General features: G+C 41.4%; 1 long non-coding RNA gene across 2 annotated transcripts in view; it reads right to left on the reverse strand.

Annotated features, from left to right (window-relative positions):
* Positions 1-4,288: 4,288 nt before the first annotated feature.
* LOC129539148 (uncharacterized) overlaps positions 4,289-19,768 on the reverse strand; it is a 47,494-nt gene continuing 32,014 nt past the window's right edge. For both annotated transcript variants that reach the window (XR_016035446.1, XR_016035445.1), the window contains 2 exons: positions 7,458-7,722; positions 4,289-7,042 (listed from right to left, as the gene is read on the reverse strand). This is a non-coding gene — a long non-coding RNA (uncharacterized LOC129539148). The remainder of the gene's footprint in view (positions 7,043-7,457; positions 7,723-19,768) is intronic.

Raw genomic sequence — 19,768 nt, forward strand, 5'->3', positions numbered from 1 at the left:
AAATGTATAGAAATATCAAACCACTGTTGAATAACAGAAACTAATATAGTGTTGTAGTTCAGTTATATTTCAAAAACAAACTCATAGAAAAAGAGATCAAATTTGTGTGTATCAGAAGTGGGGGATAGAGAGAGGGGAAATTGGATTCAGACACTCAAAAGGTGCAAACTTCCAGTTTAAAGAAAAATATGTGTATGGAAAGTACAACATGATAAATAGAGTTAACATTGCTGTGCATTACATATGAAAGTTATTAAGAAGGTAAATCCTAAGCAATCTCATCACAAGGGAAAATATTTTTTCTATTTCTTTAATTTTGTATATGTATTTTTGCATTCTGTAATTTTATATGAGATTATGGATGTTCACTAAACTTACTGATAATTAAGGAAGTATATTTTGTAATGATAAATGTACCAATTCATCAAGAGAACAAAAGAAAACTAAATATTTATGCACTTAACAATTTCAAAATACATGAAGCAAAAAATTGATAGACATGAAAGGGGAAATAGGCAAATCCAGTTATAGTTGGAGATAGTAACACTCTTTTTTAAAAATTGAAGTATGATTGACTTATAATATTGTATTAATTTCAGGTGTACAACATCGTAATTCAATATGTTTATAGATTATGCACCAAAGTTATTGCAATATTATTGACTATGTTACCTATGCTGTACATTTATCCCTGTGACTTATTTAGTTTATAACTGGTAGTTTGTACCTCTTAATTCCCTTCACCCATTTTGCACATCCCTGAACCTTCCTCCCTTCTGGTCACCCCAAGTTTGTCCTCTGTATCTGTAAGTCTATTTCTGTTCTATTCTACTTTTTTGTTTGTTTTGTTTTTTAGATTCCAGATATAAATGAAAACTTTCAGTATTTGTCTTTCTCTATCTTATTTCACTTAGCATAATACCCTTTTGGTACATGCGTGCTGTTGCATATGACAAGATTTCATTCTTCCTATGGCTGGGTAATAATCCATTGTGTAGATATGCCACATCTATTTATTCATTTACTGATAAACATCAGGCTGCTCCTGTATCTTGGCTATTATAAATAATGCAACAGTGAACACTGTGGGTATACATATTTTTGAATTATTGTTTTTATTTTCTTCAGATAAAAACCCAGGAATGGAATTTCTGGATTGTATGGTAGTTGTCTGTTTAATTTTTTGCAGACTCTCTATATTATTTTCCACACTGACTACAACAATTTACATTCCTACCAAGAGTTTATGAGGGTTCTGTTTTTACTACATCTTCACCAACACTTGTTATTTGTTCTCTTTTTGATAATTCTTTCTTTTTAATGTATTTATTTTAGGAGGCTAATTACTTTACAATATTGTACTGGTTTTTGCCATACATTGACATGAATCAGCCATGGGTGTACATGTGTTCTGCATCCTGAACCCACCTCCCACCTCCCTTCCCATCCCATCCCTCAGGGTCATCCCAGCGCACCAGAAAGGTGTGAAGTAATGTCTCATTGTGGTTTTGCATTTCCCTGATGGTTAGCAGCTTTTCATATCTCTTGGCCAACTATATGTTTTCTTTGGAAAACTGTTGTTTCAGGTCCTTTCTAAATCAGATTTTTATATAATGAGTTGTACGAGTTCTTTGTATATTTTGGATATTTAACATTAACTCCTTATTAGACATATCAGTTGCAAATATATTCTCCCATTCAGTATGTTCCTTTTCATTTTCCCCACAATTTGCTTCACTGTGCACAAGGTTTTTAGTTTGATATGATCTCTCTCTCTCTTTTTTTTTTTTTTTGTTGTTGCTCTGTCCTGAGAAATAAGATCCAAAAATTATTGTTAAAATCAATGTCAAAGAGTGATTTTTCTTCTGGAAGTTTTATGGTTTCAGGTCTGATGTTTATGTCTTTAATCCCTCTATTTTGAGCTTATTTTTGTATACAGGGTGAGAAAATGATCTGGTTTTATTCTTTTACATGTAGCTGTTCAGTTATTCCAACAATTTTTCTCTCCAAAAGAGAGACTATCTTTTCCCCAATATACATTCTTGCCTCCTTTGTCATCAATACATTGATCATATGTGCTTGAGTTTATTTCTGGGCTCTCTGCTCTGCCCCATACCATTGTTACATGTGTGCATTTTATTTAACAGTGCTGTGTCCATAGTGGACAGTTAAGTTCTTGTATGAATATCTAGTCTTTCTAGATATTTAGAAGTGCTTGATGCATTTAAAAGTAGAAGTAGTAGAATAATGTTGTTTATAAATAGCTTTTTTATAGTATGAATTAAAATGATTCATTTCTTGAGAATTACAGAAACTCAAGGGAGTTTTCTTGATTGTAATAACATTTCTTAATTATGAAAATATGATACATAGGACATTTTCAGGAGACTTGGAAAATACAGAACAAGGTTACATACAGTTCCACTATATATTATAATTATTTTAAGTAGATAAATTAAGATTTTTAGTTGGAGTTTCAATATCAAACTATCAAAAATTAATAAAATGAATATACAGAGAAGTAGATGGATATAGTAGACCTGAAAAACACAGTGAACCAATTAGACATAACAAAGATTTATACAATTTTCACACAACGGTAGGATACAAATTCTATTCAAGTTCCCATAGACTATAAACTAGGAGACATATCCAAGACATAAGACCAGATATTAATTTCTCACTTAAATGCTTTCTTCTCTGCAATCACCTTCTGTGATTTTTCAGTCTTCTTTAATCTAATTATCTGCTGATGGGTGGAGTTGCACTCCCTCCCTGTTAGTTGTTTGGCCTGAGATGACCCAGCCCTGGGGCCTACAGGCTCTACTGTAGAGTTAATGGTCACCTCCAAGAGGACTTAAGCCAGGGAACAGCTTTCAGGACTGCTGCTGCCAGTGCCCTGGTTCCTGGGGTGAGCCACTGCCAGCCCATGCCTTCCACAGGAGACCTTCCAACACCCGCAGGTGGGTCTGGTTCAATCTCCTGTGGGGTCATAGTCCTTGTCTCTTGGGACTTGGTGAATGCCAAATTTTGTTTGTGCCCTCTGAGAGTGGAGTCTCTTTTTCCCCCAGTCCTGTGGAAGTTCTGTAATCAAATCCCTCTGGCTTTCAAGTTCAGATTCCCTGTGGATTTCCAGTCTCTTTGCCAGATCCCCAGGCTAAGAAGCCTGACATGGAGCTCAGAACCATCACAAAAGTGGAAGAACTTTGGTATTATTGTTCTCTGGTTTGTTTGTCACTCAGCCGGCAGGTATGGGATTTGATTTTATCATGATTGCACCCCTCCTACCATCTTGCTGCAGCCTCTTCTTTGTCTTTGGATGGTGGGGTATCTTTTTTTGGTGGGTTACAGCATCCTCCTGTCGATGTTTTTTCAACAGCTAGTTGCAATTTTGGTGCTCTCACAGGAGGAGATGAGAGAACATCCTTCTACTCCACCATCTTATGTAAATCCATACCATATTATTTTGATTACTATAATTTTGTAGGGTAGTTTGAAATCAAAGAGAGTATTTCCAGCATTTTCAAGGAGAGTATAAAAGATAAAGTTTATTCTTCTTTATCAAGACTGCTAGGGCTATTCAGGGTCTTTTGTAGTTCTACACAGATTTTATGGTTATTTGCTCCAGTTCTGTGAAAAATGTCATTGGTATTGATCTTTTGATAGGGATTGCATTGAATATGTAGACTGCCATGAGTAGGATGGACACTTAACGATATTAATTTTTCTGATCCATGATCATGGTATAGCTCTCTGTTTATTTGTGTCATCTTTGTTTTCATCAAGGTCTTATAGTTTGCAGAGTACAGGTTTTTTTATCCCCTTGGTTAAATTTGCTTTTCAGTTCAGTCAGTTCAGTTCAGTCGCTCAATTGTGTCTGACTCTTTGCGACCCCATGAATCACAGCACGCCAGGCCTCCCTGTCCATCACCAACTCCCAGAGTTCACTCAAACTCATGTCCATCGAGTCGGTGATGCCATCCAGCCATCTCATCCTCTGTCATCCCCTTCTCCTCCCGCCCCGAATCCTTCCCAGCATCAGAGTTTTTTCCAGTGAGTCAACTCGTCGCATGAGGTGGCCAAAGTATTGGAGTTTCAGCTTTAGCATCAGTCCTTCCAATGAACACCCAGGATTGATCTCCTTTAGAATGGACTGGTTGGATCTCCTTGCAGTCCAAGGGACTCTCAAGAGTCTTCTCCAACACCACAGTTCAAAAGCATCAATTCTTCAGCGATCAGCTTTTAGATATTTACTATTTTTGATGATATTGTAAATGGTATTGTTTTCTTGGTTTCTCCTTCTGATAGTTCATTATAAGTGTATAGAAATACAAAATGTTTCTGTATATCAATTTGGTATCAAGCAACTTAACTGAATTCCTTTATTAGCTCTAATATTTTTGGTAGAAGCTTTATGGTTTTCTCTACGTAATATCATGTCATCTACAAATAGTGATTGTTTTATTTCTTCCTTTCTAATTTGGGAGTCTCTTATTTCTTTTTCTTGTCTAATTACAGTGGCTAGGTCTTCTAGTACTATATTGAATAAAAGTAGCAGGAATGGGCTTACTTGTCTTGTTCCTGATCTTAAAGGAAAAGCTTTCAAATTTTGACCATTGAGAATGATGTTAGCTTCTTGATTTGTCATAAAAGACCTTTTATATGTTGAGGCGTGTTCCTTCTATGCCCGCTTTGTTGAGATTGTTTTTATCATGAATGGATGTTCAATTTTTTCATAAGCTTTTTCTATATCTATTGAGATGATTATGTGACTTCATTGTATTAATGTGGTGTAACACATTGATTGATTTATGGATATTGAATGATCCTTATATTCCTGGAATAAATTCCACTTACTCATGATGTATGATACTTTTAATGTATCACTGAATTTGGTTTGCTAATGTTTTGCTGAGGATTTTTGTGAATATGTCCATCAGTGATATTGGCCCATTTTTTTTTTTTTTGGTAATGTCTCTGGTTTTGGAATCAGGATAAATGCTGGACTTATAGAATGTGTATGAAAGAATTCGCTCTGGAATTGCAGACAAAAATCCATATAGTTAAAGTTCTGGTTTTTCCAGTAGTCATGTATGGATGTGAGAGTTGGACCATAAAGAGAGCTGAGTGCCGAAGAACTGATGCTTTTGAAATGGGCTGGAGAAGACTCTTGAGAGTCCCTTGGAAAATAAGGAGATCAAACCAGTCAATCCTAAAGGAAATCAACTCTGAATATTCATTGGAAGGACTGATGCTGAAGCTGAAGCTCCAATACTTTGGCCACCAGATGTGAAGAGCCAACTCAAAAACCTGATGCTGGGAAAGACAGAAGGGAAAAGGAGAAGGGGGTGGCAGAAGATGAGATGGTTAGATAGCATCACCACTCAATGGACATGAATTTGACCTAACTTTGAGAGACAGAGGACAGAGGAACATGCCAAAGAATTCCTCAAGGGGTTGCAAAGAGTCAGATATGACTTAGTGACTGAACAACAGCAAATAATAATAAAGGGGCAGCATAAAAAAACTGGGGGAGGGGTAAGAAACTGTTTTATATGGAACTATGGTGGTGGTCTGCCTAGTCAAGGCTATGGTTTTTCCAGTGGTCATGTATGGGTGTGAGAGTTGGACTGTGAAGAAAGCTGATCACCGAAGAATTGATGCTTTTGAACTGTGGTGCTGGAGAAGACTCTTGAGAGTCCCTTGAACTGCAAGGAGATCCAACCAGTCCATTCTAAAGGAGATCGATCCTGGGTGTTCATTGGAAGGACTGATGCTAAAGCTGAAACTCCAAAACTTTGGCCACCTCATGTGATGAGTTGACTCACTGGAAAAGACTCTGATGCTGGGAAGGATTGGGGGCGGGAGGAGATGGGGATGACAGAGAATGAGATGGCTGGATGGCATCACCGACTTGATGGACATGAGTTTGAGTGAACTCTGGGAGTTGGTGATGGACAGGGAGGCCTGGCGTGCTGTGATTCATGGAGTCGCAAAGAGTCGGTCATGACTGAGAGACTGAACTGAACTGATGGTGGTGGTACACAACTTAAAATCTATAGAACTGTGTGTCACAATGAGTGGATGTCCTTGTATGTAAATTGTAAACTATTTACCAAGTTGTGAATGCGGTTAGCAGGCTTCCCTGGTGGCTCAGATGGTAAAGAATCCACCTGCAATGCGGGAGACCTGGGTTCAATCCCTGGATTGGAAAGATCCCCTGGAGGAGGGCATGGCAGCCCACTCCAGTATTCTTGCCTGGAGAATCCACATGGACAGAGGAGCATTATGGGCTACAATCCATGGGATTTAAAGAGTCAAACACAACTCAAAATCTAAAGAACTGTGTGTCACAATGAGTGGATGTCATTGTATGTAGATTGTAATCTATTTACCAAGTTGTGAGAGGGATCCAAAATGGAATGCAGACTATGACCAAGAATTCTAACTGACTTAAAAGTAACTTACATAACCACACTGAAAGGAGTGAGAAAATAAGGAACTAACTGAAATAACTCTGGAAAGTAGTGTTTTGATGGATTCACAAGGCTAAAGACAAAAAGAACTGTCCACAAACACTGTATTCTAGTTAGTAAATTTATCTCTCAGAGGGTTATGGGTTCACAATTCTGAAAGTACTTCATTTGTCTGCTAGAGTTGAACAAATAAGTAATCATATTGTAGAGAACAAGAGTCATGCTTCTCAGTGTCTGAGAAAGAAGTTGCAAATAAGAAAAGGGGGTAAAGCAGAGAATGAAGCCTGTGGTGCTGGATCAGATTTGGAGTTAACAATAAAACTCCTGGAGAATTTAAAAAATATGTACAAAGACAGAGTCAGACACGAATATAGGTATATATGTACATATGTGTGTTTGCATGAGTTCCATACATACATACATATAGTTCTCAGCTCTGTCCATCCAGAGAGTCCAGAAGCAGTCACTCTCCAGTAGAAATGAGCATCCCTAGTAACCAGATTTGGTTTGTATATATCATTCTTCATTACAAGGGATCAGATCTCCTTGGAGAATTGATTGATTTCCTGGAAGAAATAGAATGGAACCTCTTAAGAACCACTGGGCTAGATGCCTTACATCAGCCAAGGACAATCCTGAGGTGAGTGCATGTGTGAGTTGTTAACAGCCAACATGCTCAGCAGCTGGTCAAGGGGACCTGGGCAGGGTGCCAACAGCATCTGCTGCAAGTGTGTTTTGGAGACCCCAGGAAACACTGGTAGAAGAGTGCTATTTACAGGACAGCTTATCCAGGGCACCAAGAGAGGAAGCATCCTCACCTTTCCCCAGCCCTTTCCAGGCAATGAGTCAACAGTGGAACAGGTGGGACCACATGGGTATTACCACATGAACATTGCCAGAATTAGTGGGAAAATAAAGGAGATCAACAGTACCCAGCCTCTGAAACAGTTCATTTGCATGCTTTAGCCAGCACTCAAATACCTTTTCTTAAGAAACATACTCGGCTTTTGATAATCAAATGCTTTTATCTTGGGCAGCTCCATTTTCCCTTCAATGTGTCCCAACAAGTTGGCCGAGGTCTTCAGTGACATGTTCAAGATTTGGAGCAAGAGGAGTGTTCTCAATGGTAGGACTCCGATGACATTGGCTCCTATGGACCCTCCTCCTCTGAGAAGCGGTTTCAATTCTTGGAAACACAGGGACTTTAAAATTTTCTTTCCATGCTCCTCCCTTTCTTGGCATTCTCCTGGAAATACAGAAATACAAAGAAATTTATCTCTTCAATAGGTTCTAATAAACAGCAGAACTTTCTGCCAACTATGAGTCTTTCAAGTGTAGTTTCATTAAAGTCCATTGACTCCCCCCAGATCAACAATGAACTTCTGAAAATCTGTATCCAATTATTGTGTCTGTATCTACACAATAATTTTGAATCAAGTTTTTGGCTATTGCCTCAAAAGAATCATTTGGCTATATGAACTGAACTGAACTAAGGTTGAAATTAAGTGATGGTACAAGTTATTTTGAGTATGAATTCTTAGCAATCCTCTCTGGGCCCCTAAGATGTGACAGTTTATAAGTTTGCTCCACAACTTATTAATTCACTTGATTCAACAAATATTTATTGTTGGTCTTTGTATATAGGCCATGTGTAAGCTCTGTGGATATGTGATATACTAAACGTTCTCTGACCACATGAAATTTACATTCTAAGTAGACATGCAGATAGTAAACAAAGAAAAAGGTAAAACATGGTACAATATTGGGTGGCCAGTTTCATGAAGAAAAATCAAACAAGGAAGGATAATAAGAGTTGTGGGAGTAGAAGAGATTGAAATACTTTTAAGGGAAATCAAATCCCTTATGATTATACAGTGGAGGTGACAAATAGATTCAAGGGATTAGGTGTGATAGACAGGCTGCCTGAAGAACTATGGATGACAGTTCATAACATTGTACAGGAGTTGGTGACCAAAACCATCCCCAAGAAAAAAAATGCAAGAAGGCAAAGTGGCTGTCTGAGGATGCCTTACAAATAGCTGGGAAAAGAATGGAAGTAAAAAGGCAAAGGAGAAAGGCAAAGATATACCCAACTGAATGCAGAGAACAGCAAGGAGAGATTTAAAAAGCGTTGTTAAGTGAACAATGCAAAGAAATAGAGGAAGACGGTAGGATGGGAAAACTAGAGATCTCTTCAAGAAAACTGAAGATACCAAGGGAGTATTTCATACAAAGACAGGCACAATGAAGGACAGAAACTGCAAGGACCTAACAGAAGCAGAAGAGATTAAGAAGAGGCCAGAAGAATACACAGAACTGTACAAAAAAGGTTTTAATGACCCGGATAACCCTGATGATGTGATCACTCACCTAGAGCCAGACACCCTGCTGTGTGAAGTCAAGTGGGCCTTCGGAAGCATTACTATGAACTAAGCTGTTGAAGGTGATAGAATTCCAGTTGAGCTGTTTCAAATCCTAAAGATGACCACATATTTGGAAAATTCAGTGGTGGCCACAGGACTGGAGAGGCCACTTTTCATTCCAATTCCAAAGAAAGGCAATGTCAAAGAATGCTCAAACTACTGTACATTTGCACTTGTTTCACATGCTAGCCAGGTAATGCTCAAAATACTTCAAACTAGACTTCAACAGTACATGAACTGAGAACTTCCAGATGTACAAGCTGGGTTTACAAAAAGCAGAGAAACAAGAGAACAATATGCCAACATCTGTTGGATCATAGAAAAAGCAAGAGAGTTCCAGAAAAACATCTACCTCTGCTTCGTGGACTATGCTAAAGACTTTGTCTGTGAGGATCACAACAAACTGTGGAAAATTCTTGAAGATATGGGGATACCATACCACCTGATGTGCCTCCTGAGAAACCTGTCTGCAGATCAAGAAGCAATAGTTAGAACCAGACGTGGAACAACAGACTGATTCCAAATTGGGAAAAGAGTATGTCAAGGCTGTATATTGTCACCCTGCTTATTTAACTTCTATGCAGAGTACATCATGCAAAATGCCGGGCTGGATGAAGCAAAAGTTGGAACCAAGATTGCCAGGAGAAATATCAATAACCTCAGATAAGCAGATGACACCACCCTTATGGCAGAAATTGAAGAGGAACTAAAGAGCCTCTTGATGAAGGAGAAAGAGGAGAGTGAAAAAGCTGGCTTAAAACTCAGCATTCAAAAAATGAAGATCATGGCATCCAGTCCCATCACTTCATGGCAAATAGATAGGGAAACAATGGAAACAGTGACAGACTTTCTTTTCTTGGGCTCCCAAATCACTGCAGATGGCGACTGCATCCATGAAATTAAAAGACATTTGCTCCTTGGAAGAAAAGTTACAAGAAACCTAGACAGCATATTAGAAAGCAGAGACATTACTCTGCCAACAAAGGTCCATATAATCAAAGCTATGGTTTTTCCAGTAGTCATGTATGGGGATGAGAGCTGATCCATAAAGAAAGTTGAGCAATGAAGAACTGACGCTTTTGAACTGTGGTGTTAGAGAAGACTCTTGAGAGTCCCTTGGACTGCAAGGAGATCAAAACAGTCAATCCTAAAGGAAATCAGTCCTGCATATTCATTGGAAGGACTGATGCTGAGGCTGAAGCTCCAGCTTTGGCCACCTGATGCAAAGAGTTGACTCATTGTAAAAGACCCTGATGCTGGGAAATATTGAAGGCAGGAGGAGAAGGGGACAACAGAGGATGAGATGGTTGGATGGCATCATTGACTCAATTAACATGAGTTTGAGCAAGCTCTAGAAGATGGTGAAGGACAAGGAAGCCTGGCGTGCTGCAGTACGTGGGGTTGCTAGGAGTCGGACGTGACTAAGCGACTGAACTGAACTGATATATATACATATACACTTTCCCTCTTAAGTCTCCCTCCCATCCCACCCTCTAGGTCATCACAGAGCACCAAGCTGGATTTCCTGTGTTAAACAGCAGCTTCCCACTAGCTATCTATTTTACACATGGTAGAATATAAATGTCAAAGCTACTCTCTCAATTCACTGCCTCCCAGGACTTAATGTCAGTGTCACCAGGCAGAAAATTAAAAAACCAGAGTATGAAGACCTTATCTGTTGCTAGCAAGTCTGCAAAGGACAAAAGGGGTCAAGGCCACACAGGGCAGGAAGTAAAATTTCCCAATTCAGTTAAGGGCAAGAGTTGAATGCCCAGGTACAGGAAGAAGAAAAAAGGGATTTCAGAGGTAGACTTCCACTCCTCCCCACTCCTCTGCAGCCCCAACACCTCAGTGGAACTCCCTGACTCCTGTGACCTAGGTTTTGTTTGTCAGTTATGCTGGCGGTAGTGATGGTGGTTGGTAGGTTGATTATCTGCTTGTTTGTTTTTAAAAAAAGCTTATTAATTTCCTGGGAGGCAAGGAAAATCCAGCCTTCCAGGACACAAAGCTTTTAACTGCTCTCTTGAAGGAGGGTGGAAGGAAAAGTATTTTTATTTTTTCAACAGAAGAAAATAGTTAAGATCTCAATCAGTTTGGAATGCTGCAATGAACAGATTTTAAATCTGATGAAATTGGCTGACCTGGAAAGATAGGGCTTGATCCTGGGTTGGAAAGTTAATGATCCTTTTGGGATTTAGCATCACAGCTCCCAGTGCTGCTGACCCATGGACCACACTTTGTATAGCAAGGTGTTAAGCTGTGTCCTGGAAGAGGGTCCATGTGCCATGCTTGCTGTTGCATTAGGAGGAGGTAGGAGAAAGTCCAACCAGTCCATTCTAAAGGAGATAAATCCTGGGTGTTCATTGGAAGGACTGATGCTAAAGCTGAAACTCCAATACTTTGGCCACCTCATGCATCGAGTTGACTCACTGGAAAAGAGTCTGATGCTGGGAGGGATTGGGGGTGGGAGGAGACGGGGATGACAGAGAATGAGATGGCTGGATGGCATCACCAACTCGATGGACATGAGTTTGAGTGAACTCCGGGAGTTGGTGATGGACAGGGAGGCCTGGTGTGCTGTGATTCATGGGGTCGTGAAGAGTCGGACACGACTGAGCGACTGAACTGAACTGAACTGAACTGAAGGAGAAAGTCAGGATGCAGGATTGTGTTGCCAACTTCTTGTAGCACTTATTAAGCCTCTTTTTTTCTACGAAAAAGAGACATGCTTAGCCTCACACTGGCCTATGTGAAAACAGAGAAAAAACAAAACACATCTCGGTTAAGAGATGTTCTCGCTGCCTGTGAGCTACAGTTTTAAAAAATGGCTGAAATGTACTTTTCACAATAGCCAAGATATGGAAACAACCTAAATGCCCATCAACAGATAAATGGATGAAGTTGATGATGATGATGATGATGATGTGTGTGGCATACTGCTAAGCCATGAAAAAAAATGAAATAATGCCACTGACTCACTTTGCTGTACAGCAGAAATCAATACAACTTTGTAAATCAACTATACTTCAATAAAATAAATTTTTAAAAAATTTAAATGGCTGAAATGTGATGTGATTATGTTTCTCTTGTTCAGCTTCTTAGAGTGTGCCCATAGTAATAGAAAATAGGTGTGAATGAGTGAATAACTGAACTCACTCTAAGAGCTACCCAGTAATTAGAACCACCCACCAAAGAAGCAGGTTGCCATGTAATGAGCTCTCCAAGCAGGAACTTTAAGAAAGACTTGGTGATCTGTCAAAGAGGAGATAGAGTGGTACTTCTCCAGCTTTAATGTGAATGAGTGTTACCTGGGGATCTTATGAAAATGCAGATTCTGATTTGATAGGTCTGGGGTGGGCCCTGGGGGTCTGTATTTCTAGATAGCTCGAGAGGATTCCGATGCTGCTGGTGCAGGCTCTTCCACTCAAAGCGCAGACGACACTTTAAACTGGAAGGATATAGCAGGGGATCTTATAGACAGATAAAAAGGTCAACTAGGTTGCGTGCAAGCTAAGTCGCTTCAGTCATGTCCAGCTCTATGATCCCATGGACTGTTGTCCGCTAGGCTCCTCTGGGTAAGAATACTGGAGTGGGTTGCCAGGCTCTCCTCCAGGAGATTTTCCTGACCCAGCGATCAAATCCATGTCTCTTATGTCTCCTGCATTGGCAGGTGGATTCTTTACCACTAGCACCACCTGGGAAGCCCTCTACTAGGTTATTAGTTTCCAAACCTGCCTGCATGTCAGACTCACCCAGGAGATGTACTAGAAATGAAGGTTCTTAAGCTCCAATGCAAGAGATTCAAATTCTGTAGATGAGGAACAGAACCTGGACCCTTGTATTTTTAACAAGCTTTCCACTGATTCAGACACAATCTTTGGGAAACACTGAACCAGAGGCTTCCTAAATGTATTTCAAACTCTACACTTCCTTTTCTCAAGAACCTGACAAATATAAATCAGAATGGGGCAAGTGTAGGCTGACAGCAATCCTCCCGCTGTATGTGTGTGCGTGCTTAGCCGCTCAGTCGTGTCTGACTCTTTGGAACCCAGTAGACTGTAGCCTGCCAGGCTCCTCTACCCATGGGGATTCTCCAGGCAAGAATACTGGAGTGGGCTGCCATGCCCTCCACCAGGGGATCTTCCCAACCCAAGGATTGAACCCAGGTCTCCTGCACCGCATGTGGATTCTTTACCATCTAAGCCAACAGGGAAGCCTGTCTTCATCTATAGGTGTTATAAATAGTGCAGGGTCAGAACACATCCCTGATATTTAGGAGTCCTAGCTTTTCACTTACTCCCTCTCCTGGGAATTTGGCATTTTCCATCCTTTTGCAGAGTAGACTTTCATTGTACTCTCAAAATAGCTCAATTAGTGATTCTTTCCTTGGAAGAAGGGCTATGACAAACCTAGACAGCATATTAAAAAGCAGAGATGTTACTTTGCTAACAAAGGTCCCTATAGTCAAAGCTATGGTTTTTTCAGTAGTTATGCATGAATGTGAGAGCTGGACGATAAAAAAGACTGAGCACTGAAGAATTGATGCCTTCAAAATATGATGCTGGAGAAGACTCTTGAGAGTCTCTTGGACAGCAAGGAGATCAAACCAGTCAATCCTAAAGAAAATAAACCCTGAATATTCATTGGAAGGACTGGTGCTGAAGCTCCAATACTTTGGCCGCCTAATGTGAAGAACTGACTCATTAGAAGAGACCCTGATTCTGGGAAAGACTGAAGACAGGACGAGAAGAGGACGACAGGATGAGATGGTTGGATGGCGTCACTGACTCAATGGACATGAAACTGAAAGTGAAAGTCGCTCAGTCGTGTCCTACTCTTTGTGACCCCATGAACTATACAGTCCATAGTATTCTCCAGGCCAGAATGCTGGAGTGGGTAGCCTTTCTCTTCTCCAGAGGATCTTCCCAACCCAGGGATCAAACCCAGGTCTCCCACATTGCAGGCGGATTCTTTACCAGCTCAGCCGCAGGGCAAACCACAAAGAAGACGTGGTATATATATATATATATATATATATATATATATATATATATATATATATACATTGGAATACAACTCAGCCATAAAAAAGAATGAAATGATGCCATTTGCTGCATCATGGATGAAGCTAGAGATTATCATACTAAGTGAAGTAAGTTAGACAGAGAAAGACAAATATCATATGGTATTGCTTAGGGAAAGGTTGGGGGCGAGAGGAGAAGGGGACGACGGAGAATGAGATGGCTGGATGGCATCACCGACTCTGTGGACATGAGTTTGAGTGTACTCCGGGAGTTGGTGATGGACAGGGAGGCCTGGCGTGCTATGATTCATGGGGTCGCGGAGAGTCGGACACGACTGAGCGACTGAACTGAGCTGAACTGAAATATGTGGAATCTTCAAAAATGATACAAATGAATGTATTTACAAAACAGAAACAAACTCACAGGCTTAGAGAATTTATGGTTATGGCAGTGGGGAAGGGATAGACTCAGAGTTTGGAACTGACACATACACATTGTTATATTTAAAATAGATAACCAACAAAGACCTACTGTATAGCATAGACAACACTATTCAATAGTCTGTAATAGCCTAAATGGGAAAAGAATTTGAAAAAGAATAGACACACATATATGTACAACTGAATCACTTTGCAGCTGAAATTAACACAAATTGTTAACCAAATATACTCCAATACAAACATTTGTTTAAATAAATAAATAGCATTGCCCACCCCCTGTTGTTCACAGAATAGAAGGACATTCTACAGCACCTTGAAAACTTGTGTTTCTTAAGAGAAGAACAAGAAAGCAGGACCATAAAGGCTCTTTCTCTCTCTTCCCCTGGCCTCTGCCCACTTCTTAGGACTTTGAGAACAGTGATAAGCAAATAACCAGTTAGGCCTCCCCGGGTTCCCAGGAAAGCAGAACAGATTCTATTAGAGCAAGTCTACTCCAGCACCCCACCCCATTCCAGCCTCACCCTAATCTTTCAGAGCTCATTATCTTTGCACATCCCCAAATTACCTGGGTGGAGCCCCAGGAAGAAGTAGTTAGATCTCAACCATTTATGGTATATCTCAGACAGCCACCACCCACTAGTGCCAGGGCTAGTCAGCCGCTGTGCGGGATGCCTTCTCAAGAACATTCACGTGGAATTCCAGCCTCCATCTGGCCAACAGACCTAAGGATAAAGCTTCACAAGACCAGGGCAGGTGGGTTCTGCTGCTTCTGAAAGATGCTTCCATCATTTGGGAAACAGATGTTGAATTTCCACCTTCAGGCTGGAAAAGTGGCTTGAGCTGCTGTTTTCATCCAACTGTAAAAGGACAAAAATTCAAATGACCCTCATGATCTCCTGGCTCTCTCTGTTTTTGTGCATCCTAGGATGGCATCTGGTCCCACCACTTCATGGGAAATAGATGGAAAAACAGTGGAAACAGTGTCAGACTTTGTTTTTTTGGGCTCCAAAATCACTGCAGATGCTGATTGCAGCCATGAAATTAAAAGACGCTTGCTCCTTGGAAGGAAAGTTATGACCAACCTTGATAGTATATTAAAAAGCAGAGACATTACTTTGCCGACCAAGGTCCGTCTAGTCAAGGCAATGGTTTTCCCCGTGGTCATGTATGGATGTGAGAGTTGGACTGTGAAGAAAGCTGATCGCCGAAGAATCGATGCTTTTGAACTGTGGTGTTGGAGAAGACTCTTGAGAGTCCCTTATACTGCAAGGAGATCCAACCAGTCCATTCTAAAGGAGATCAATCCTGGATGTTCATTGGAGGGACTGATGCTGAAGCTGAAACTCCAATACTTTGGCCACCTCATGAGACGAGTTGACTCACTGGAAAAGACTCTGATGCTGGGAAAGGTTGGGGGCGGGAGGAGAAGGGGACGACGGAGAATGAGATGGCTGGATGGCATCACCGACTCTGTGGACATGAGTTTGAGTGTACTCCGGGAGTTGGTGATGGACAGGGAGGCCTGGCGTGCTGTGATTCATGGGGTCGCGGAGAGTCGGACACGACTGAGTGACTGAACTGAACTGAGGATGGGCTCTAAGTAAACTTAGTGGGGCTTCAAGTCAGGGAAAATGAAAGAAAGAAGAGAAAAATCCAGAAATGATGCCCTCTAGCTATGAATAGCCACAGTGTTTCAGTCAATCCAGAAACAGCTTCCCAAAACAGCTTTAGCACCAACAGCTGAGACCTTGGATTTGAATGAAAAATTAAGCCAAGGTCATTCTTACACCCGTGTCATCATCTTTATCCTCAAAACAAATATCATCTATTGCCCAATACAATTTAGAGCTCTTGAGGATTTTATTATCTAATCTGGGCAACAGGAAAGATGCATAAAGAGGTGGTAAATAGGAAAAGCAAAAGAAAGAAAAGGAGAAGCAATATCTGGTGTTCCCTGGAGCTTGGCAGGTGGGGAAGGCTCCATGGACAAGACAGGGTTGAGATACTGGTTGGACAAGAAGGGAGCCAGCCAGCCAGCCATGGAGGACAGCAGAGTGACAGTCAGAAGCAGGAGTGTGGGTGACACACTGGAATGAAGAGCTTGGGTAAAGGAATGGTGTATAAGGGACTGGAAGAGATGGGAGGTTCCGGGCTAGAACCCTGGATAAAACATGAGACTTTGTTCTGCAGTAATAGGGAGCTCGAGAGTGAAAACCTTGGTATGGAGGAGAAAAGGGTGGAGAGCACTGGTGGCAGGGAGACCAGTGAGAAGGATGTGATCTTGGGGCGAAACTAGGGTGAGTCTGGGCAGAACCAGAATGTGGGGAAAGGAAGGAACTGACCGGTGCAAGAGGCTTGTGAAAGACAAATGGATAGGAATCAGTGACTGGGGTGTGAGATGGGAGGAAAGCAGAGGGAGAAAAAAGAAGAGAAAAAAGAGTGAAAGTCACTCAGGATGACTCCCTGGTTTCTGACTTCAGTGGCGAAGGGAATGATCATGTTCCAGCAGAATTTTCCTTCTCCTTTCTCAACAAGATTCCTCTCATTGTTTTATTCTCCTTATCCCTCAGAACTAAAGGCAACTCCATCCCAGCTTGTCCTAACAGAGAATAAAATAAGATTCTGATCCCCTTTTGTATAAAGAGGATTGAACAGGTAGGGCAGAAGGAGGCGAGTACTAGGAGCTCCTGGATCTGATGATTCACAAGAGAATCCTAAACACCAGAATCTTGGGGAGCCAACACAAGTATTTAGTGGTCCCACTTCTGTTTATAGATAAACTGAGGGCTGCAGATGAAGAGTGACTTCCCCAGGGTCACACAGTCAGTGGGTAACAAGGTTAGTCTAGAACCTGGCCTCCTGAATCTTAATCCAGAGCTGGTTGCATTTTTATTTGTTGCTTAGAGTTTTATCTGTGTGTGTGGTGTGCCCATGCTTGCTGAGTGATGGGGCATTTTATTTGAGTGATATATTCTCTGTGGATTTACCACAAAATACACCTCACCTGACTCCTCATATAATAACAATAATAATTCAAGGTTGACTTTTGTTTAAAATCTTTTGTTTGTAACTTATATGATAGCTGGTTTATCTCCTCATCTCTACCCTGACCATCTCTGGATCTATTTCAGGTCAAAAGGTCTTGGCTGAGGTGTAAGATCTGTCTGTCACCTTTCCCAATTCTATCCCTATACCATTCTGCAAAGGCAAGGAACAGGTCTGACACCTTTTCATTTGAAGCCAGCTTTATCAAAATGCATCATTTGTAAGCTAATTAGGAAAAAGGAGGGTTGGGGTAAGAAAAGAAAAAAAAAAAAGTACATAATACCAGGTGCTCAATGAACATCTTAGAGGGAGAGATAAGGAAGGAAGAGATCTTGTCAATATCTGACAGAAAACCACAAGATTCTGTAAAGCAATTATCCCTCAATTAAAAAATAAATAAAGTGGCAAAAAAAGAAAGGAAGAGAAATGGAACAATGATGGAAAATAAGAGACTGGCCTTGATCAAAAAAGGATTTTAGATTAATGGAAAGAAACGTTCATTGGTTCAAGAGGGCAGAGTAGAAGGACAGGTATGTGCTCATCTCCTCTTGCAAGAGCACCAAATTCACAAACAGTTATGGAATAACCATCAACAGGAGGATGCTGGAACTCAACAGAAAAAAAGACGTGCCACGTCCAGCTACAAAGGAGAAGCCACAGTGAAACAGTAGGAGGGGCACAATCATGATAAAAGCAAAACCCATACTCTCCAGGTGGTTGACCCACAGATTGGAGAACAATAATACTGAAGAAGTTATCCCACTGTTGTGGAGGTTCAGAGTCCCATGTGAGGCTTCCCAGTCTGAGGATTCAGCAAAGGCATGTGACTCCCCAGGGAACCTGACTTTGAAGGCCAGAAGGATTAGATTGCAGGACTTCCACAGGACTGGGGGAAACGGAGACTCTTGAAGGACACAAACAAAACCTTGCGTGCACCAGGACCCAGGGGAAAGGAGTAGGTTAATGGAGAGAAGGAGGAACATTCTGCCCACTCCACCAGGGGAGTTCTTGGAAATTCCCTCTGCCTGTTCAACCAGAGTGGTTCCTGCAGGCTCTGAACAAGACCCAACCTACGGTTGCCAACATTGTGTGGCTGATTGGAAAAACTCGTTGATACTTGGTTTACCACTTAGAACCCGGATGTTATGCCAGTCTCAGAAGCCAGCAAACATCCAATGGCTCCTCCCACTAAAAAGTACTTAAAGACAGGAGGCCTCTTCTCACATGCTGAGGAAAGCACACAAACCATTCCAGATACTTTTCTCTTCCACAGATCCCTCTTTCTCCTGAAGGGGGTTGTCTTGCAACGTCCCCATCCCTCCCAAGGGCCTGTGCTGACAGGGACACCATTCAGAGAAGCGCTTTCATCTTTACACCTCTCCCAAGGCCAAGATGGCTTACGTCAGAGCACCTGGGTTCCTCCCTTCTCTGGGGTGAACAGTGGGTACATCGCAGAGAGGGGAAACATTGGCATATGGAACCATACTGGGGACAAGAAGTCTGTTTGTTTGGTGTTCTGAGAACCAGCAGGAGGAAATGCATTTTAGCCAGGAAAGGAAAAAAAATAAAATGTGTCCAGCTGTGAATGACAGCCAAGCCAGCAGAAGGTGGGTGAAAACTGACAGCTGAGGAAGTGACTGGCTGGACTTCCAAGAACCTGCATCACCTGAAACAGTGGACATGACTGGAAAGTCAGAGCCCTGTGTGAGAGCTACAGTCACCTCATATACATTGGTCACTTTGTTACTCACTGACCATGAATGTCCCTTGACCAGCATGCAATATATGCACAGCACATGGAATTGTAGTTCTAGAAGTAGAAGAGGACATCCAACCACGTCTGAGGTCAGCCTCACTTATAAACTGTGAACTCTTGGAAAGTGTATGTGTGTGTGTGTGCATGCATGCACACACTGCCATGCACCAGTGATGGACTTCCTCTTCATTGGGTATGATATTGTGCAGGGCCCTGTGGGGCTCCTGAACACAAGACCTTTCTGTGTCCCCCATTTCTTTAATTAAAGGAAACAGCTTCATTTAGCCTTCATGATCTTCCCTGGGTTCCAAGTGGCAGATTCAAGCAGTTGTTAATTAGGAAAATGAGGGGAAGAGATACCAGGGAGAAACAGTCACAAGCTGACTTGGGCTAAAGTTCTCTTTCCCCATCAGTGGATACACTCAACAATCTTTGACCTATTTTGCAGATACTGAAACCCCTTCCAAATGGGAGAAGTTAATGATAAATGATAGTATGCTGCCCACAAGCCTGAAGACTCCAGAGTAGTCAGACCTGAAGGCTGATGATGCTGACTCCTACTTACCTCACCACCAACCCATCAGAAGAACCTCCAGGAGCTGAT

The sequence above is a fragment of the Moschus berezovskii genome, chromosome 20, assembly GCF_049115385.1.
Source record: "Moschus berezovskii isolate FMDL1 chromosome 20, NW_MosBer_1.0, whole genome shotgun sequence".
NCBI classification, from domain to species: domain Eukaryota; kingdom Metazoa; phylum Chordata; class Mammalia; order Artiodactyla; family Moschidae; genus Moschus; species Moschus berezovskii.